Raw genomic sequence first — 23,483 nt, 5'->3', positions numbered from 1 at the left:
GTATCGTTAATCTGAGGAAGCCAGTGAATTAATGTTGCTAACAATTTAAAAATAATTTGAAGTTTTAAAGCAAAAATTAGCAAAAGCAAGAAAATGAAAATGAATTTAATGAAAAATTATTGGAAAGCAATATTATCTATTGTATTTGTCATTGAAAAAAAAACTGAAAATTTATCTACCAATATAATATATATTGTAAATAAATATCCAGGACAACCTGTTCTAGAATGGAGTGAAAAGATTGCGTCAAAGAACATTGTAATGTTTGTTGAGCTGGCGGCTGGCCTGGCATCACCGTCTTATTTCAATGCCGACATGCCCAAGTGACCGTGCAAATAATATATACCTATTTTAATTTTCATTTCTATCTATCTCTCTCTCTTGTTGGCTTTTTTTGCTCAAATCTATGTGAATTTGATGTGACCTAATTTGTTTTAATATTGTGCTTTTTTTTAAATATTTTCTTGACCCTATTGTTATTGTTATTATATAAAAATTATTAATTAAGATAATTATTGTAGTAAAAATTTATTAATGCAATTCAATTTTAATTGCAGTATACTAATTAAATTATTTTTAATTTTTCCTTTCCAAATCTTTTTTTGTTTTTGCTCAGAACCAGTTATACGAGGGTCGTTTGAAAAGTCCGTGCAAAGTCAGAGAGATAGCACCACTGGCGCGTATCGAGGTTATGTTTAGTTAGTAGCATCTCTTGGAAGAACACACACCAAGTTTCAGCCAGATCGGTCTATTTCTTTGTGTTTGGCATTCGTTTGAATCGAGGAAGTCGAGTGATTTTCAAAAAATGGACGAAAAAGAATTTCGTGTGTTGATTAAACACTACTTTATGAAAGGCAAAACGCCTCAGGAGACTAAAGAGAAGCTTGATAAACATTATGGTGACTCTGGCACCTTCGATTAGAACAGTTTATAAGCGGTTTCAAAATTTTCGGAGTTGCCATATGGGCACAAGTGACGCTGAACGTTCTGGACGCCCTGTTGAGGTTACTACTCCAGAAATCATTGATAAAATCCATGATATGGTGATGGATGACAGAAGAGTGAAGGTGCGTGAGATTGCTAGTGCTGTGGGCATCTCGAATGAACGGGTACATAATATTTTGCATCAACATTTGGACATGACAAAGCTATCCGCAAGATGGGTGCCGCGATTGCTCACGCTTGACCAAAAACGAAATCGTGTGAAGTGTTGCAAGGACGGTTTTCAGCTGTTCCAGAAGAATCCGTAGGACATTAAGCGTCGTTTCGTCACTGTGGATGAAACATGGATACATCACTACACTTCTGAGACCAAAGAACAATCTAAACAATGGGTTACCAAGGGGGAATCTGCGCCAAAAAAAGGCGAAGACCGTTCCTTCGGCCGGAAAGATTATGGCGACTGTCTTTTGGGAATAATCCTCATCGACTATCTGGAAAAGGGTAAAACTATTACAGGTGCATATTATTCATCGTTATTGGACCGTTTTAAAACCGAACTGTAAGAAAAACGCCCACGATTGGCCCACAGAAAAGTCCTTTTCCATCACGACAACGCACCAGCTCACACCTCAGCAGTTGTGGTCGCAAAATTAATGGAAATAGGGTTCCAACTCGTTTCACATCCCCCCTATTCTCCAGACTTGGCTCCCTCGGACTACTATTTGTTCCCCAATATGAAGAAATGGCTGGCGGGAAAAAGATTTTATTCAAACGAGGAGGTGATTGCAGAAACGAATGGCTATTTTTCAGACTTGGACAAATCCTATTATTCGGAAGGGATCAACAAACTAGAGCAGCGTTGGACGAAGTGTATAAGCCTAAAAGGAGACTATGTTGAAAAATAAAAAAGGTTTACCCCAAAAAATTAAGTAGTTTTTATTTTTGCACGGACTTTTCAAACGACCCTCGTAGGTACTTGATTTATTTATTTACTGGTAACTCATAACTCAGCAGTTGTTTGTGTCATAATCTACCATTTGACAGCATCTGAGCGTTGGAAAGTCTCTCAACCGGCAGTTCACCGAATGGATTTTCCGCTTTTATTATTTTTCTATCTCTAGAAACGCTCTTGTAACTTCGAGCTACAAAAAAAACCATGTACCTATGCCTCGGCGAATAAAATCAGGGATATTTATTTAAAATATTGTCCATGAAAATTCATTTTAAGGCGGTTATCCGAGGGTGTAGGGGCCCCCTTAAAAGTATTCTAGAATAATGTATGATTCTGTCTCTTAACGGGGAATATTTGAACTGCTAGATTTTCTTAAAGGGGAACAAAGTAGTGTGGGGAAGTTTTCTAAATTTTCCATGATTTCTCCTCCAAAATCCAGTTGATTTATTTAAATTTTACATTCTCATCCCCTCACTCATTTATTATATTTTGTTCAGAAAACTATTTTAAATAGTATCAAAGGGTGGGGATATCAAGTACTTCCTCTAAAGTATCATTTCATTGAATTGCATGCTTTTACCACCATCATGTTGAACATTACTTTGTTGCTAAAGTATGGAGTTTTGAAGAAGATCGCTTCAACCAGAAGGAAGAGCTGTTGAACGATTGATTTTTTTTAGCTTTATGTATTCAGACGTTTGTACTTTGTAGCAACGAAATTGTACTTACTGATCAGTTTAATACCCCTAAAGATGTAGCCTAAAGTTCAGGATAAATAAGCAATTAATAGCAAAGCAAAGAATTGGCTTGCAATGATCAGGCAAGGTATGCTTGCAATTCGCGTGTTCAGCTTAATATCATTCATCTTACGTTAAACCTTATGTACTAAAACTTACAACTTTACTCCTAACAATCCAAGGTTGTATTTACATTCTAAGTTCGAGTAAAATTGTTAAAGAATTTTAATGAATGCAATAAAAGAAGTTCTTGTAAGATATTTCAGCATATATTTTATTTTTTCAGAAATGCACGGGCAGGTTGAAACAAGCAAAAATACTGGGTTGGAGGCAAACCAAAGGAAGCTTTATTATGTGAGTTCTTTATTAATTATTTATTTTAATATATTTTCTCTTTCATTAGTTCTGTCACAACCAAAAATCGATCAGAGAATGCTTCTCACTGATTCGAGACTGTCAATAACGCTACTGCCATTTAGCATCTTGAGATTGGGAGGGAAAAAAAACATCATGCAGTTCACACCAGTTTTTGGATATTTGTTTGTAGTTTGTATGTTTAGGAGGAGGTTAGAATTTAATTGAGCAGCACTTGTTTCCCAAAAAATGGCACCTAAGAAAAGCTGTTAGCTACTTCACAAATCTTGCCACTTTTTAATCGGTGATTTAGACGATAAATTTATCAGTCAAATTTAACTTCCTTTCTGTAAAAGAGTTACTGGGATTTGCGTTAAACGTGGTACACTTGTAGGCATTAGTCGTTTGACCTTTTCTATTTGATACGTTGTTTTCCGGAAAACTCCGGAGCTCTTTTTTTTTAATCACATTTTTTTGAGTTCCTTTTTTAGGCACCTTGTGGTTGCGCTATGAAACCTTTGGCTCTTTGAGACCAAAGGAGATAGTAACGCAAAAGAACTAGTAAGGTGGTCCTTAATAGGGGAGGTTTCGTCTACTAGATCCAGAAGGGGAAGGCACAATAAGTCTCCTTTGGCTGCGGTGCTGTGGGGCACAGGTCCCGTCCCACTTTCTGATCTCAATCATAATCCTAATCTTAGGCTCCTTTTTGCAGTGAGATTTCGAAGAGAGAGGAGGCGATTTTAAGGAAGATTTTGCGGTTTCTTTCCGTAACAGTTACATAGTTTCATCTTGATGTTTTGAATTCACTCTTCAAACACTGCAGTCGTGTATTTAAAGAACTCTAGTTATCCCATTTTACAAATAAGATTAAAAAAAAAAAAAAATTAAACGTTTAAAGTTCAAGCTTTTTCATTGCAAATAAGAAGGTTCCTGTGGCAATTTTTATTGGCTAAGAGAAACATAAGGACCGCTAAGATTTATTCATCGTAGAAGATGAATAAATACTAAGGCGTTCATTGTGATATGAATGAGAGAGAAGATGAATGAGCTGTTAGCTAGGCCGCCATGGTCTGTTGAGTTCACTCTCACCAGTCGGTCTGAAGAGTGCGCTCGGTGTCGTTACCTGGACACCGCCCCTCGCCTTAACCTCCAAGGACACTAACCTCCAAACTGTTACAAATTTTTTTTCTTTACTCCTATCTCTGTTTCTCTCTTGCTACTCCTATTGTGTCCTGACTACTCCCTCTCACTCTGTAATTGTACAGTTATTATAATCTTAAAAAGAGTTGTCTGTAAGTACAGTTAGTGTGCTTGTGCACATTTAATCAGCTGACTAGATGCGTTAATTTTATTTAGTTATGTTCAGCTGAAGATCAGCTGTTTATATTTTTCATTTTTAAACGAAAATTCTGAGTGAATGTGCAATCTTCACACGATTATATCTTATCACAGTTTACTCAATCCCTGGATTAATAAACGAGTTTTATCTGTGACCTCTTAAAATTATTTAACTCCTGCATTGACCACTTCGCTATTTGCTTTAAGCGCTAACTTCACGACTCGATTAACTCAATAAAACAAAAATTGGAAAAATGCAATGAAATAATGTGCATTTTTTTTAAAAAAATTCCTGTTTATAGTACTAATTCAAATAAATTTACCTGTTATCATTCAGCGCCAGCTCCAGAATTGGAGTTGAATTATTGAACGATTTACATTAGAGCATGGAGTTAATCAAAATAGCTTCTGAAATAAATTATTTATTATTTATTGGGGCAAAATGATGTTAATCTTTATTATTTGGGAAATTTATTTTAAATATAAAGAGCTGTGACTGAACCAACTGCTTTGACACTTAAATTTAAGATATTTTAAATATAGGGAGTTAATCGATTTGTGCAGTAAAACTATGTAATGGAGAACAACATGGCGAGATCCCACACGATTTTCTCTTTCCGTTTTTGTTTAAGGAAAACTTGGAAAAACTCGAGAAACTTGAAAAAGGAGAGATTTTTAGCTGTAGACTAATAAAAAGGACAGCACGATCAGCCACTTCCGATTACGCGAACTAGAGCCGAATCAAATACATTAAATTTTATTATTATTGTTGTTAGCATTCTTATTAAGACGAAGAACAACTTATTGTCATCAGTTTTTCCAAATGTAACATTTTCATTCGAATAAAATTTAGCGTCTACTTTTCCTTTCAATTATATAATAACAAATGAAATTAAAACACTTTGGGGAAGTCCATTCATCTACAAATCTTTCTCCTTTTTCAAATGTCTTACCCTCTCGCTTCTTGTTCACTTTTCCTCATGACTCTGTTCTTCCGGTTTCTTTTTGTTTTGCAGCGTAATTATGGCCCAGGTGACCCAGTTCTCTGCTCATTGGCCGTTCATTCTCAAGGTCGAACGCTGCGCGTACTGACGCTCCACTGTACGTCTGTCTGACTGACTGACTGTTCTTGTTGAATTGCCGGCTTCATTTACGTTACAGTTTCGCGCTACATTTGCTGACAGATTGAGGGTGATTACATGATGTGTATGGGTGTTGCTTGAAATGATTATAAATCATAAAATACATTTCCCAAAATAATTTAATAAAAATTAATTAAACACAAATATGTATACACTATGTAACCTCCCTGCCAAGTGCATACTACGAAGGAAAATATCAAAGATAAAGCAATGGTATTGTTTTTACAAAGTTTACATGAAGTTTTCTTCGAAAAATAATCGATTAGTTAAACCCAGTAGAACAATGTAGACCAAAGTTTTGTGTAGACAGATTAGATTAGATTCTAGCAGGGCGTCCTTGAAGGCCTACGCCACCGCGACCCCTATGGATCTATTGTGGCTCCTACTTCTCTACAGCTCGCTCTCTAGACCCATTTGTTTAATCAGACTCTTAATTCTGGTGAGCAACTCCTGGGTAAAGCTTACAGGCTTTGGTTTTTCCTCCCCGAGAAGTCTTAGGCACACGAGCTCCTCACACTGACACAACACGTGCAGCGCCGTTTCCTTCTCCTTCTCCTGACAGAACCTACAAAGGCTCCCATGCAATGCATATGTTTCCTGAGCCTGCATTGGCCAGTAAATAGGCCTACGATTATCCGAATAACCACACGGCCTTGAGGGATTGCAGTCAGCTTTAGTGGATAGCTCCTAATGAACTCGGCACCCATAATTTAATTAATGGCCGCACTCTTAAGACACTTAAAGACCCCAAAATAGGGCTGCGGGCCAACGAAGTCTCCCGTAGCGCCTTTACGGGCCTCAGATCTGTCACTTCTTGTAGACAGTTACGCGAAATATTAAAAAAATTTATTTCGAATAAAAAAAAAAAAATATATTTGAGCATTAAAAGAAAGTAAAAAATAATAATTATGTTTGTCTGTCTGTCCTTGAAATAAAAAAATTGTATTACAAAACTAATGTGTATTTCCATTTTATCATCGCTAATTCATTTGTTTTATTTTTTGGTGAATTTTCAATATTGGGCAATCATTCACACGGCATCTTAATGGCCACTTCACCTTGACTTGATGCTGCACAAGATAATGTTATAAGAATGGTCGTGTGCAATTTCTTTTCTTCTGTATCTCTCTCTCTCACTCAGTATTTTCTTTCTTAATTTAGTTATCACCAGTATGTGTGATTGTATGTGTAAATCTACAACAATATATATATTGTAGTTTTGTTCTATGTATGAGAGTATTTGTAAAGTTAGTCAACATCTTGGGAGGATCCCCGACATTGTTTCCATTGTTATTTGTTACGATTTCATGAAAATACAAACACACACATACATACATCTTTAACTACCACATAACCATCCCTTCTGAACTCTATAACAATGCCACCTTGACCCAAATGTTAGTCGTTTGGTAAATGAACACAAAAGAAAGAAAAAAAATATTCAAGGAGTTAACAGTATTGCTGTTTTATTTGGTAATCGCTAGTTACGATCTTATTACGATTATCTGTTTATTAATGCTTTTATTAAGATTAATTAATAATCGCTCATTAAGGCGGAGCGGAAGTCAACGATATAATTGCAAAAGCAGCACTACAAAAATGGCAGACAGATTACAGTAATGGTAATGAAGGGAAATTCTATAAAACTATGGTAGATCAGTTACCTAGACAACCATGGTTTAAGGGAACTGTCACTAATAAATGGGTTGTTGCGACAATAAGCAGGCTGAGAGCGAACCAAGCGGTGTGCGGATCGTATCTTCACAGGATCAACAAAAGGTCCTCTCCTCTTTCCGTAGATTGCAATGAGGAGGAGGATTTCAAACATATAATAATGATATTTCCACGTTATGAAGTAGAAAGGAAACGAATGTTTGACGACATATACAGGTATTTAGATGCACCATTTCGCTACGAAGACATAATATTCTCCATCAACATCTATGTGCTTAAGTCTATAGCAGAGCTAGCAGTGAAATATGAATGCATTTAAAAGTTATAGCCGATTATAATGAATGCAAGAAAATGATGAAGAGAAGGATTACGTAATTTTAATTTCGGTTAAGCTATAAGGATGGCAGGAATATAGAGTACTGATCCATCCATTAGCTGTAGTTTATGTAAATAGTTGTATATAATAGAGGGATGAATGAGCGGAGTATTTATAAGTAAGAATGGAGAGTGAGTGATATTCTAGTGATAAGCACCTAGACGATGCTGGCTGTACGGCGAAAGCCAATGCAAAAAAAGAAAACAAAAAAAAAAAAACTAAAAAAAATAAGTCAACGTTGAAAATAGATTGGAAAAAATTAGAAGTCAAAAGTATTAAAAGAAAGGTCAATTCAAATATTTAGAGTCAATCGTGGAAAATTATAAAGGAGATAAACTCTGTCCGGAGTCCTGGCAGTGCACTCAGATGGGGTCGCCTCTTGAATTAAAAGAAAAAAAGAGAGAGCGGTGAAGTACTGAACCTCCGGACGGGAAGTAGAGTCGAGAATCAGGAAGCGGAAGAATGTAGAGCCTTACAGAAATTATTAAACCTATTGTACTCAGTGCTCTGGAGCAGAAACTTCCAAGAACGCTCCTCATATTGCTTGGCTTCCGTACAAGAGGCAACGCGAAATATACCTGACAATAGAAATCGTCGTTGGACGGAGTCGAGAGTGAGTAAAACCAAAATAAGGAAGTGGCAGAGTATGTAGGAGAACTTCTTAGAGATGATAGAGGACAAACTTCTAACATGGTTTGTATATTCGAAGGGAATGAATTCAGAAGAATTACGTAAGATAAAGGAGATGGATGATCGAAAAGATGTGAAGACCGAGGGATCATGGAGAGATTGAGAGAAGATGGCAGGGTATGGGCGGAAAGAGAATGGCAGAGGGAATCTGATGGTGCTTTCCTCTGCAGGAAATCCTCGGGTGAGGAGAACTTTCTTATTTCCTCTTTCTCCATTTCTTCTTTCTAAATTGTTGGGAGTGTAGAAAGAATGGGGCGAGCCATTTCTTCAGGAAGAATGCTAAATAGAAGTAGAAGGAAGGATTTACTTCCGTAACTAGTTTTATAACTTTATTTGGATGCGAATGTAATACCCCTTGACTTCTAGTCTGTTCAAGTCTCCTTAATAGTTGGTAATTAACATGTTTTTTACTGCAGCAACTATAGCCAAAAACTATTTCTAGACACCTTTAATAATTTTAAATGAACATGCAGAAAATTTTATCTTAAAAAGTTTGTTTATTGTTTAGAACGGTTTTGTTTAATTTTATGTCTACATACATAGTGCGGGGAGCACATTTATGACAGTTATGCGAGTTGTTGTTTTTTTTAAATTTCATTTTATTACACATAACGACTTCTACGATGAGCGTAGTATTTATTTTCACTGTCCTTATATTTTATTAGTTACATTGTTTATTGGTTTTTGTACATTTTGAAAACCAGAAAGTAAGTTTTATGGTAGTTACCTAATTTTATATAATATTTTGTTATTCTGAGTTAAAAGTGCAAATGTAATTTCTCATTATATACTACGTACAGCCAAGATGTTTAAAAGATCTACGGATGGTGACTCACTCGACCTTCTCGGATTTCAATCACATCTGCATATTTTTCTTCAAAGGATTTAAAACTATGCAGGTATAAATCTTGCAGGACCCTCATTTGGTTCAGCCGTCGGCCTTGGCCACTAAAATCTTGGAATCTAAAATAATTCTTCGCAGTCCGGAATGCGCATAACATCACTAAATTTTGATGGATGAGTTGTACGTGAAGATTAAAGAAATTTAAAGAAAATTGTTTAAGGCATATTTGAGGAAAACTAGAAAATCGATTAAATAAAGACGCTCATCTGGTAGGCAGATTTTGGCCGAATTAGAAGTAGGTCGGTAGCCGAGCGGTTATAGGCTAGACCAGCAAAGCTAAGATGTATTGTTGGTTTAGTGGGTTCGATTCCCCTTGTCTTGGCCTTAGATTTTTTTTAATGGTTTAATCTCAGATATTTATAGTAAAGTATGTTAGGCGGTTATAGGCTAGACCCGCAAAGCTCAGGTGTATTGTTGGTTTAGTGGGATCGATTCTCCTGATCTAGGCCTTGAATTTTATTTAATGGTTAATAAAAGAAATTTATAGTAAAGTATGTTAGGCGGTTATAGGCTAGACCCGCAAAGCTCAGGTGTATTGTTGGTTTAGTGGGTTCGATTCTCCTGATCTAGGCCTTGAATTTTATTTAATGGTTAATAAAAGAAATTTATAGTAAAGTATGTTAGGCGGTTATAGGCAAAGGCTAGACCCGCAATGCTAAGATGTATTGTTGGTTTAGTGGGTTCGATTGCTCCGGTTTAGGCCTTGGATTTTATTTAATGGTATAATATGAGAAATTTATCGTAAAATATGTTTGCTAGTTGCCTCCGTCTACGACACCTAATTTGTGGTAGTTGGACGTAAAACCAGGCTCAAAAAACAGGAATTATTTTACTTTTATTTTAGATAAGCAGCCATTAGCTTACGTTTCCCCAAATCAAATCATAGTGCTGCACGAGACCGAGACGAGGCGAGACTTTATGCAGTCTCGATCTCGGTCTCGGTCTCGGTCGCTCAAGTCTCGGTCTCGGTCTCGTCGAGATATCTCGGTCTCGGTTTTTTGAATTTTTGTTTAAGTATTAAAAGCGGTTTGCTATTAATAATATTTTCAAAAAATGTTATTATTTTCTAATAATTATTTTAATTTATATATTGGTAATGAAAATGTGTGTAAAAGAAGACAACTACTTACACTTCAATGCATCATATATTACTATTACTGTTATATATATAATTTCAAAAAGATGTTAAAAACGCGCCAAATGAAAGACCCAAATAACATATCTGCCTCCTATAACAAGTCGATTCGTGAAATAAAAAATACACCTCCCAACAAACTTCCCGCTCCATTAGTTATGGCTGTTGGTGAAGATAAAGAATCTGATGATTCACCTTTGGCGACGACGACGACTGCATCAATATTTTTGCACCATTTGCTCAAAAATCAGCAAATATCACCGAAGCATGGAAGACAGAAATAATTAATTACACCAAATTAGACCAAGCACCAGTAGACGTTGAGATTTTAGAATGGTGGAAAACACTTGAGAAATGTCTAGAATGGCGAAAGATATTTTTAGTATCTGTGCAACTTCAGTGCCATCGGAAAGATTATTTTCGCAAGCTGCGATGATAATGACCAATAGAAGATCTTCTCTAACTTCTGACTCAGTAAAAGCTCTTTTATGTATCAATGCTTGGGCAAAGTGTATCTTAAAAACGAAAATTTGTGGCAATATTTTTTAGGTGCATAGATAGTCTTTTTTTTCAAATTCACTAATTCCAAAATTCTAAAATATAATTCAAATAATATCTAAGTTCAAAGTATTAGATTATTAATAGTGAAATTTATGGAATTGAATGAATGAATGATATGAATAGTGAAATTTAGTGAATTTATGTAAAAATTATGTAATTCGAAGGGGGCCGCCACGGTAGCAGAGCGGTGCGAGACCTGCGAAGCTAATGTGTATTGTGGTACTGGGTTCGATTTCCGGTCTTAGGCGATGGATTTTATTTAATGGTTAATATGAGAAATTTACAGTAAAGTATGTTTGCTAGTCGCCTCCGTCCGCGACACCTAATTGGTAGTTGGACGTAAAGCCCCGCCTGAAAAAATAGGCGATTACTTTACTTTGCTTACTTTACTTATGTAATTCGAAGTCAAATAGATGTAGTAATATTGAACATATATAATAAAATCGTATCTTTTAATAATTAATTCAATACCCGTAATGATTATTTATTAATAAAGAACACAATTTTGTAATTTTGTAGCTAAAAATTAATATTTGAAAAACCGAGACGAGACCGAGATTTCTCGACGAGATATATATCATGTCTCGATATCATATCACGAGATTTGTCTCGTTTCTCGTGCAGCACTATCAAATCACGCACTTAATTAAACTCAATATCTTGCTCCTTATTCATGGTCCATTCTTGAATTAGGCTAACCACGCACTTACACACCTCAGACCAGTTTAGTGAAAACTACTTTCAGGTTAACTCAAAACGGATATTTCTGGCGGAAAAATGAAAATTCAAGTTCTGCTCCGGTAACAATTCTTAATCTTATTATTTGTAAGAAAATAAAAATTAAAAGTGGGGATTCAGTCAAGTGTACATCTAACTTGACTGAACAGAGTCGTGACTGGTTCCTGTTTTGTCGAAAACTTCATCCTACCAAGGTCAACAATTGTAATTTTATTTAATAATGCTATAATTCGTATTGACATTAGTTACATTGACGGAATAGATGTAATTAATTATTAGTGCTGGAAGATCAGTATTTTATTTTAAAATTAATTTATTTTTAATTCAATTTTTCCTTTTTTTAATTTATTTATCTAAAAATGACTGCCTGACCCGGAAATACGTAACTAAGATCTATTATTATAAAAATTTTTAATCTACGAACTTAATTTCTAGTTTTGAACCACTAACGTTCATTTTACTTTTTAGAAGTTCTGAGTTACTGTCAGTTCTTAGATTTATTCATCCTTACATTTAATGGGTACTCATCCCTTTTATGGTGGGTCTTGTTTGCTTATTCTGTCGCGTTTAATTGGCAGATGCAATTGGTTACATCACTTATAGAGCTACAGCTTTATGCTTTCGACTAATATTACAAATTTCACCCATAAAGATAAACTGCTCTTAAGCTACAGACATCGGAAAAACTTAACTTATTATATTGATCTTTTTTATCTTTGATGAATCGCCCAGCTTCTAGGAGATGCAATTAACTTTCGGCTCGTCTGCTTGAAGAAGTGTCTCACTTCTTCTAAGCCCAATACTTTCCGTTTTTTTCCCCCCTAGGGAAAGTATTTTACAAGTAGAATCAATATTTGTAAGCCCACTAATCGTGGCAGTTCTAAAGAATCACAGTCTGAATACGAAATACTAAACTCCAAGCCCAGTGGTTTGTGGTACGATTAGTAGAGGTCGTGGCTTAAGTAACTACTCTAATGGCGGCGGTTGAGTGAGAGGAGTCCCCACAGTATAAATTCCACTCGGGAGCCAACTGGAAGCTGGAATGCACCTGCTAGTTGCGTACGGTGACCATCTAAGAGGAAGCGTTGATTAATCATATCTTAACGTGCCCTACAATGAGACAAGCTTGAGTTGTACATTAGGGCACATTTAACGGACGATAGCACACGCACTGCCATCGCTTTCTAGTGTGTCCCCTTAAAGACACTGAAAGGGAAAAAAGTTATAAAAGGAGAACATATTCTTACAGCACATTATGTTGCGATGAAATGTCATCTTCATTTGGCAGTGTTCTTCTTTAGTGTAAGTTATGGTTCGGAGAAGTTTTAATCAAAAAAATGAATTCGCACCTAACGGGAAAAAGGAAATGCTCAGGAGAGTTAGAGCGCGAGGATATCTTAGCAATTCTTGTAAAAGCAGTCCTTTAGACTGCTCCTAAAGAGTAGCCTTTCAGACAGGTAAAAGCACCTAATTCTGGATTCCACTTTCTTAATGAATCTCAAAATGTTTTGGTAAAAATCTAATTTTAAGCTAATTTATCTTCTTGCCAAGTTGTATTCCTTTTATCACTATTATATTAAATCTCGTTAAAGTGATATTCAAATTAAGGACGACAAAAAAAAAAGTATAAGGATTTATTTGAACAAAATATCAATATGCAAAATACTGGTAGGCTCATCAAATAACTTCTTTTTTGGACTGGAAAGTAGAATTCTGCCCAGCAGGACGCTGTGGTTTCTTTTTATATATGTTTATAAGATTAATGATAAACAAACTCATTTAAAACGGTCCAGTTATCATTTTGTGGCCAGACAGAGAGCGCTGGTTGGTAGAAGAGAGAGAGACACAGCGATGAACGGTGGGATCAAAATTCTCTCTAAAATATCTTCTTCTTTTTATTTTTGGAAATATGGTTTTGATATCAGGTTGTTTTTTGGGCAGAAATAGAGGTCTTAAATATTCTTCTTAGAGCTGCCCAGGAACCACACATTGTGATCTTTGGTTTTGTTGTGTGTGTGTGTGTGTGTGTGTGTGTGTGTGTGTGTCTGGATATTACTGGTTGACCTTTTTGGTGAGCTTGTGTGAGTGAAGAAGATGATACACTTCCGTTGTCCCGTTAGATTTGGAACCTGGTATAGATAGCGTGTATATTATATGTAAAGTCGTAAAAAAAAAGACAAAAGAGGAGAAGAACCTGCGACTGCGGCCGCTAGAAGAGGAAGGTAGTGGAGGCCCGTCCGGGGCCAGTATGCCGACAGGTCTGGTCACCCAGAACTAAAAGGTCATCATCACTTTCACCACCCGGTCGTGGAAACGGCAGCACACCTTCTACAACAACAACAACGGACCGTACAGCTTCTGCTTTGTGTCTTCTTCTTTCTACTATTAGTCGTATCTATCCCTCTCTCACGTTACTCTTTCTCTTTGCGTGCTCTACTGGAGGATAGATTCTCTATACAGTATCTCTTCTTTTTTTTTTTTCTAACCTCTTATCTGTCTCTTCTCGGGCTCACTTCCCACATTTTAAAGATGCGCTTTCCATTCTAAGACGTGTATACTCTCAGGTCACGATGTTCTCATTATGCGACAAGATAGAGACGGAGGGGTAAAAAAAAGTACCTATTTTCCATTTTATTATCCTCAACTAGTTTATCATAAACTTAGATAAGATAAGGACAGCTATCTCACAAATATCTGCTCTAAGAGCATAATTAACTCGCTGCCTAAGATGATAATCAGGTGATAAAGGGGGATTCACTCTGTGCTAACTTTGTTAGATTAATCGCTTCTACTTATTTACCATTTTAAGGTTTTGGTTCAAGAAATATCTTGAGAATGTTCACAAAAAGTTGTGATCTGAGTTTATGTAATTGATATTTATATACTGTTTGGGTCTCAAGATGGAAGTAAGCTAAAATTACGAAGTTTCCGATTTGTGCTTTCATTGCACAACGGTATACGAATTATATTTTGTGAATTCACCGAGCTGATTAACGTTTGTAATTGTGATTAATAAGAAGGTGTAAATGATGAGTCAGCTGCGAAGGCACCAAGAGAATTAAGCCTTCTTGAAGCTCTTCGCCAAGCTAGACTTGCTGATAGCCAAAATGACATCGTGTAATGCCATTGCGGACTACATTCTATTGATTGTTTAAACGCTCTCTGTATAGATTGGACTTTTGTTTTAGACATCGCCAAGAAATCCTCTCTTTAGAATGTCTATTGTACTAAGAGTGTAACCTCTTTTCTTTTGTTAGCCAATGCTGGTTCTTAGAACTTCTTCACAATCTGACTCACAATCAGCTCGACCACTAGGCCAGAAAGACCATGTAACTCATACTGTTGACAAATACATCGCCCAGTTGAAGGGATCTCGTTTCTGGTAGAGATTTCTCTTCCTTAGTCAAGCAAAACCCTGATTAAATCACTACAGTCCATACCCAAAAGATACAGAAACCTCCTGGTAGACCTGGAAACTCACAATAACCCTTAAGTGTACTCAGACCAGGTTCAATGATGTTTTGATAACTCTTTCTTTATCAGAATGATACCACAGCATCATGAGCCAACTCTGGGCTAAAGATTTGAAGAAAAATTCCATATGGTATGGGTTCTTCCTATTGTTCTTTTTACACTTTGATACCATATTTTCTGATAAATATGAAATTTCGTTTTGCAGAATACAGAAGAGCATTAGTTTTATAGTCGATTATGAATTAACAAAATATTCAGTTCCATCTAATTACCTATTTATTGAAAACTATTGATTAGAAACTAAAAATTTTTATTATCAAATAAATACAAATAGATTATTGAATAGTTTCCAACTTTCTATTTGTATTTTTTTTTTTGCACATGAACTTTATTTTATTGGTGACTCTAATGCGTGTACAAATAATATATAATTAAGACTAATCGATTATAAAGTATATAATTATTGAAATGACGCTTTCATCAGCCAATTAAATATTATCTATATTTGTCAAGTCGTATTTTTTTTTTGCCTCCAAAAAAGAATTCCTAGAGAATGTGAGAGCGAAGATGCTTTCACGTTAAAGTAACTTTACTTCACTTACTTATGATATTTTGCTTTCTGCCAAAATATAGCTTAATCAGCTCAACTTTTAAGCAAAGAAAGGAAAAGGACTCATGCCACCTCTTGGTTACCACCAAACCACCTTGATGGTTTGGATCTTTAGGAATACTTGGGATCCACTATTCCGATTTGTTGCCAAGTAGATAAGATGGGAGTTTTGGCCATGGCCATTGGGCTCGTACTTGTGGTTCACTTTTCAGTTCATTGAGTGCATCTGCGACTTCTGCCACTCCATATTTTAGGTATCTCTGCATCTCTCATTCTGATTCTATAAGCCTTTTCAGTTTAACTAAACTGTCCACATCTATTTTATCTCAACAACTTGATTTTTTTCCCTCCTGCCATTTCAATCTCTGATCTCCCAGACATTTGTTTGGATCATCTTAGGTTTCAAAACCAAAAACTCTTCTTTCTTTTTTTTTTTTTTGCAACTGTCCAATTGTCTAGAACTTAATTGGACTAAGAAACCCTCACAGAATCTATTTGCCCATACATACAAAACAACTGTTCATTACAAAGAACTATCCCCCTAGCCGTATGTTATCTCCCAAAAATAACACTTTGCCTACGGCGCTCTTTTCCCAAAACCACTTTTGAACCCAGAGGATCTGAAAACGTGTATTTCCAAAAATTCAATCTCAATATGTTGACACAACACATCGATTTTTTTTTTTTTAAGATTTTCTCAAAATACCCCAAAAAAGAAGTTTGGTTAAGCTTTTTCCAGCTGAATACTTAGTTGATCCGTCTCAAATGTGACTTGATTGATAATCATGCATTATACCATATTTTGTACAGAGCTTTCGCATATGTCGCCTATACGAGGGTCGTTTGAAAAGTCCGTGCAAAGTCAGAGAGATAGCACTACTGGCGCGTATCGAGGTTATGTTTAGTTAGTAGCATCTCTTGGAAGAACACACACCAAGTTTCAGCCAGATCGGTCTATTTCTTTGTGTTTGGCATTCGTTTGAATCAAGGAAGTCGAGTGATTTTCTCACGCTTGACCAAAAACGAAATCGTGTGAAGTGTTGCAAGGACGGTTTGCAGCTGTTCCAGAAGAATCCGCATGACTTTAAGCGTCTTTTCGTCACTGTGGATGAAACATGGATACATCACTACACTCCTGAGACCAAAGAACAATCTAAACAATGGGTTACCAAGGGGGAATCTGCGCCAAAAAAGGTGAAGACCGTTCCTTCGGCCGGAAAGATTATGGCGACTGTCTTTTGGGATTCGCAAAGAATAATCCTCATCGACTATCTGGAAAAGGGTAAAACTATTACAGGTGCATATTATTCATGGTTATTGGACCGTTTGAAAACCGAGCTGCAAGAAAAACGCCCACGATTGGCCCACAAAAAAGTCCTTTTCCATCACGACAACGCACCAGCTCACACCTCAGCAGTTGTGGTCGCAAAATTAATGGAAATAGGGTTCCAACTCGTTTTACATCCCCCCTATTCTCCAGACTTGGCTCCCTCGGACTACTATTTGTTCCCCAATATGAAGAAAAGGCTGGCGGGAAAAAGATTTTATTCAAACAAGGAGGTGATTGCAGAAACGAATGGCTATTTTTCAGACTTGGACAAATCCTATTATTTGGAAGGGATCAACAAACTAGAGCAGCGTTGGACGAAGTGTATAAGCCTAAAAGGAGACTATGTTGAAAAATAAAAAAGGTTTACCCCAAAAAATTAAGTAGTTTTTATTTTTGCACGGACTTTTCAAACGACCCTCGTATTTTAAGCATTTTCCCAGAAAAGAAATGACCTAAATTGTGATCTATATTCTCTGCGAAATCTATAACGATGATTGTCAAAGTATTGTGATGCTTAGATTAACTCTGCTTAAATGTAGTGTTAAGCAGCCTAGACCTTAGTAATCTAAGAGAATAGAACAAGTATCATCTCATTTTGAAGAATATACAAAACGTTAAACAGTTAACCAAACATTATCGTACAGTAATTGCAGTAAGCTTAAATTTTAACCACCTTTTAGCTCGATTTTAAATTTAGCATAAATATTTAGTAAAAGTTACTAGTTTGAAATAAAAACAGAATTTGTCAATTAGAACTACTTGCAGCAATAAGAGAAAGTCGTTCAAAAGAGTTTTTCACACTAGATTAGTTTTTAGTATATTTTTTTTTTCGTAATTTGAAATATTCGACTAGCAAGGTCGAAAAAATGTTGCAAATGTAATATTGTTACAAATTTACGTATTACATGCTATCAGTTCTGCACTGTATTATAAACAGATTAAGGACATTCCACTTTATTCGTGCATCCGGAATTTGATTTAATCCAGATTGTGTATGAATGAGATGCATACTTTGTGAATTTGGTTCAAGTGTAAATGATGAGCGATCAATAATTTGATGCTGTAATTTAAAGAAATATCTCTGCTCTTACGGGTAATTTTTTGTTTGTTGGTTTTCTTTTATGGTAAGGAGAGTTATTCGATCGTGAAAAATTTTAGATATTGAATTTCTAAAAGAAATACCATGCATTGAGGTCGGCTAAACACGAAAGAGTTGTTTTTAACCAATGATCTGTCAGCTGTGTTGTGTATGTTTGCTGGTAACGGAAGTCAACTATTTTTCTTCTTTTCTTTTTGTTATTAATTCTAAGTGTAATTACGCAAGCACAAGGGAAAATCGTGTGAGTGACTATATAATATTTATTTTCATTTCAAATGGTTTCAGCGCAAAATCTAAATTGATGACAGGAAGAAGTATTTGAAAAAAAAGAAGTCAAGAAACTGTCTTTTTTTTCTGTTAGTGAGGGAAGTAGATGATCAGTTTTAGTGACTCACACGCGGAAAACCTGGTTATGGCCGTACATTACCCTCCGCCCCCCCCCAATACTATTATTGGCATTAAAGCTTTTTATCACCTTTTTTATGGCCTCAATTATGTATTTCTATAATTTTTAATTAAACTTATTATTTCAGAGTGTGTGCTTATCATATATCATTTTTTATGTTGTATTTTTATAGATGTTAACCTATAAATTTGATGATTAATCTATAAAAAAGCAAAAATTGTTTTGTGAAATGATGGTGCCATTTTCATTTTCACACTGTCCATTCTATTTTCTATTTATAGATCATTGTTTGCTGTAGTTGTCAGAAGATTAATCAAAAGATTTCTTTGATTTTACGAAAGATGGATTGCCGATATTGTTTTCTACTGGTTTTCCTTAATGGGACCTCACCTTTAATTCCGTAAGGTTTTTCCCTTGACAAATGATTAATCATGCTTCTCTTCCTTATGAGATCTGTGTAGCCGGGGCTTCTGTGTTTCTCCAAGTTGAATCCTAGGAAAATGGGATAAAAATAGAATTCCTTGATTAGTTCTTTATCCGGAATTAGAATTATATTGTAGTTACTCAATTATCTTTTAAAATGTGGTTTAGTTTCGCATTGCTTGATAGCACCTTTGATTGGATCTGTCGTAACACGCTTGTTTTGGACTTTTATACATCATTATACGAGGGTCGTTTGAAAAGTCCGTGCAAAAATAAAAATTACTTAATTTTTTGGGGTAAACCTTTTTTATTTTTCAACATAGTCTCCTTTTAGGCTTATACACTTCGTCCAACGCTGCTCTAGTTTGTTGATCCCTTCCGAATAATAGGATTTGTCCAAGTCTGAAAAATAGCCATTCGTTTCTGCAATCACCTCCTCGTTTGAATAAAATCTTTTTCCCGCCAGCCATTTCTTCATATTGGGGAACAAATAGTAGTCCGAGGGAGCCAAGTCTGGAGAATAGGGGGGATATGAAACGAGTTGGAACCCTATTTCCATTAATTTTGCGACCACAACTGCTGAGGTGTGAGCTGGTGCGTTGTCGTGATGGAAAAGGACTTTTCTGTGGGCCAATCGTGGGCGTTTTTCTTGCAGCTCGGTTTTCAAACGGTCCAATAACGATGAATAATATGCACCTGTAATAGTTTTACCAATTTCCAGATAGTCGATGAGGATTATTCCTTGCGAATCCCAAAAGACAGTCGCCATAATCTTTCCGGCCGAAGGAACGGTCTTCGCCTTTTTTGGCGCAGATTCCCCCTTGGTAACCCATTATTTAGATTGTTCTTTGGTCTCAGGAGTGTAGTGATGTATCCATGTTTCATCCACAGTGACGAAACGATGCTTAAAGTCCTGCGGATTCTTCTGGAACAGCTGCAAACCGTCCTTGCAACACTTCACACGATTTCGTTTTTGGTCAAGCGTGAGCAATCGCGGCACCCATCTTGCGGATAGCTTTGTCATGTCCAAATGTTGATGCAAAATATTATGTACCCGTTCATTCGAGATGCACACAGCACTAGCAATCTCACGCACCTTCACTTTTCTGTCATCCATCACCATATCATGGATTTTATCAATGATTTCTGGAGTAGTAACCTCAACAGGGCGTCCAGAACGTTCAGCGTCACTTGTGCCCATATGGCCACTCCGAAAATTTTGAAACCACTTATAAACTGTTCTAATCGAAGGTGCAGAGTCACCATAATGTTTATCAAGCTTCTCTTTAGTCTCCTGAGGCGTTTTGCCTTTCATAAAGTAGTGTTTAATCAACACACGAAATTCTTTTTCGTCCATTTTTTGAAAATCACTCGACTTCCTCGATTCAAACGAATGCCAAACACAAAGAAATAGACCGATCTGGCTGAAACTTGGTGTGTGTTCTTCCAAGAGATGCTACTAACTAAACATAACCTCGATACGCGCCAGTAGTGCTATCTTTCTGACTTTGCACGGACTTTTCAAACGACCCTCGTATGTTACACAAATGTGCTCTAAAAAGCAGAAGAAAAGAAGTTGGGATGGCTTTGTCCCGGCAAATGGACGGAAGAAGAAAGTGATCCTGAACTGGGAAGCCGATGGACGGAGAAGCGATTTAATAAAGTTGAGGAATGGGAGAAAAGTGATAAGAATAGGTCAGTAGAGGAAAACCTACGAAATGAAAATTCCTTAAACCAAAATTTAAACATTATCCAAACAATAGGAGAATCAATGATCGTATAAAACAAATATTATTTCCGTTCCAAAAATAACTTTGTTAAATATTTGGGTTCTTCATTATTATTATTGTCAAATATTTTGTTTTTAAATTTCATTCAAATTATTTATTTTCCAAAAATGGGAATTCTTTTTTTTTAGGATTAAAATAAAAATAAAGATTTCTAACGGGCATAAATACCATATCCGTTAGAACTACATTTCTTTTCAAAACTGGATGACATTTCCGTTGTCATCAAATTGGTCCGGGTTGCATCTTCTTCTTCTTCTTCTCCTCCGTCGCCTCTTTCTTACTCTTTATCCTCCCAGATCTGCCTCTTTATAGCCTGACATTTTTAGACTAGTTCTGATTTCATTTCCAAAATAATAATAAAATTAATTTTTAAAAAAATTCACACGTTCTGAATTTTTATAAATTCCTCTAAATCTTTCTCATATTTAATTTAAATAAAATTAAAATTTTGTAAGCAGTGTTGCTTTAAGGGGGGGCCCTTTAATTTATTTTTTTATCTTTTCTCACATTGTAGAAGAAGAGAAATATCCTAGAGTATCCCTTAGCAAGTGACAAAGTTTCTCATTTAACTCTTTGAGGCAGACGATTTTAAAGAAAATAAAAGCCCTAGTTGCACAGAATTTCTTTTATTATAAACAAATGGAAATAAACATTCATTTCCATTATTTTCCATATGTAATCATCCCTCTCAAGCAATCATCACTCTCAAAATACGAAAAAAAGAAAAGAAAAAATTAATACCATTTCAATAGTCCTTTTTTAGTGTGGGACACTGGTATTGTACAATACCACTGTGCAACTAATGCTTTATATGATGTTCATTCAAACACAACTTTTTGACCAAAACAAAGCGGAACTTTGCAGACAGTACGAGGGTCGTTTGAAAAGTCCGTGCAAAAATAAAAACTACTTAATTTTTTGGGGTAAACCTTTTTTATTTTTCAACATAGTCTCCTTTTAGGCTTATACACTTCGTCCAACGCTGCTCTAGTTTGTTGATCCCTTCCGAATAATAGGATTTGTCCAAGTCTGAAAAATAGCCATTCGTTTCTGCAATTACCTCCTCGTTTGAATAAAATCTTTTTCCCGCCAGCCATTTCTTCATATTGGGGAACAAATAGTAGTCCGAGGGAGCCAAGTCTGGAGAATAGGGGGGATGTGAAACGAGTTGGAACCCTATTTCCATTAATTTTGCGACCACAACTGCTGAGGTGTGAGCTGGTGCGTTGTCGTGATGGAAAAGCACTTTTTTGTGGGCCAATCGTGGGCGTTTTTCTTGCAGCTCGGTTTTCAAACGGTCCAATAACGATGAATAATATGCACCTGTAATAGTTTTACCCTTTTCCAGATAATCTTTCCGGCCGAAGGAACGGTCATCGCCTTTTTTGGCGCAGATTCCCCCTTGGTAACCCATTGTTTAGATTGTTCTTTGGTCTCAGGAGTGTAGTGATGTATCCATGTGTTTCATTCACAGTGACGAAACGACGCTTAAAGTCCTGCGGATTCTTCTGGAACAGCTGCAAACCGTCCTTGCAACACTTCACACGATTTCGTTTTTGGTCAAGCGTGAGCAATCGCGGCACCCATCTTGCGGATAGCTTTGTCATTTCCAAATGTTGATGCAAAATATTATGTACCCGTTCATTCGAGATGCCCACAGCACTAGCAATCTCACGCACCTTCACTCTTCTGTCATCCATCACCATAACATGGATTTTATCAATGATTTCTGGAGTAGTAACCTCAACAAGGCGTCAAGAACGTTCAGCGTCACTTGTGCCCATATGGCCACTCCGAAAATTTTGAAACCACTTATAAACTGTTCTAATCGAAGGTGCAGAGTCACCATAATGTTTATCAAGCTTCTCTTTAGTCTCCTGAGGCGTTTTGCCTTTCATAAAGTAGTGTTTAATCAACACACGAAATTCTTTTTCGTCCATTTTTTGAAAATCACTCGACTTCCTCGATTCAAACGAATGCCAAACACAAAGAAATAGACCGATCTGGCTGAAACTTGGTGTGTGTTCTTCCAAGAGATGCTACTAACTAAACATAACCTCGATACGCGCCAGTGGTGCTATCTCTCTGACTTTGCACGGACTTTTCAAACCACCCTCGTACAGCACTGTCCTTCAGCGCACTGTTCCTTGAAATGTTTAAGTTCCATGTTTTTGTCCCAATTTTTTATAAACAATATATGAATTAACAACAGCTGCATCCAAATAATAGAACAGTATGCGGTGCCACCATTTTTTTTACTATCGGTCAAGTTTATAATAAATCTGTACCTCAGAGGGAAAAGGCACCATGTCACAAAAAGTAAATTTTACAGGGGAGCCAAATGAAGACATTTTTCCAAATTCATTTTTTGTTCCACTTTTCCGGTTATACTCTTTCCTGTACTTCTTCACCGTAATTATTACATTAGGTATGACCACTTTAACTCCCATATTTTAAAATATTATATTTTGATCTCCATTGAGAAAAAAATTTATGTCCGTGTAGTGCCTTTTACCCTTGAGTAATAAAGTATCATAGTGCTTTTTTAAAATACATAAATCGCTTAATAGTAAACATAGGTCATAGTGCTTTACACCTGTTGAAAGAGCAACAAAAAATTTGTAAAATGATGCCAAAATCTGAAAATCGAAAAAAATGGACATGGTGCCTTTTCCCTCCGAGGTACAGATTTATAAAAATTATTTCACTTATTTTCGCATTTACCATTGGTGCATAGCACTGCCAACTGCATGAAAAACTTTAAATAACATATTAAGCTGTATGTATGAATAACTTCAACTTTTCGAG

The 23,483-nt window shown here is 36.1% G+C and overlaps 1 protein-coding gene across 1 annotated transcript in view; it reads left to right on the top strand.

The window, feature by feature from the left end:
* Window positions 1-2,933: 2,933 nt before the first annotated feature.
* Window positions 2,934-23,483, top strand: part of LOC141445988 (uncharacterized) — a 64,146-nt gene continuing 43,596 nt past the window's right edge. The window contains exon 1 of the mRNA XM_074112311.1: window positions 2,934-2,985. The gene's annotated coding sequence lies outside the window, so the exon portion shown is untranslated. The remainder of the gene's footprint in view (window positions 2,986-23,483) is intronic.

Source organism: Rhodnius prolixus, unplaced genomic scaffold, assembly GCF_049639745.1.
Source record: "Rhodnius prolixus isolate KJV_2025 unplaced genomic scaffold, Rpr scaffold_1, whole genome shotgun sequence".
Taxonomy (NCBI): domain Eukaryota; kingdom Metazoa; phylum Arthropoda; class Insecta; order Hemiptera; family Reduviidae; genus Rhodnius; species Rhodnius prolixus.
The sequence above is the reverse complement of the archived record's forward strand: the minus strand, read 5'-3'. Positions and strand labels throughout refer to the sequence as shown.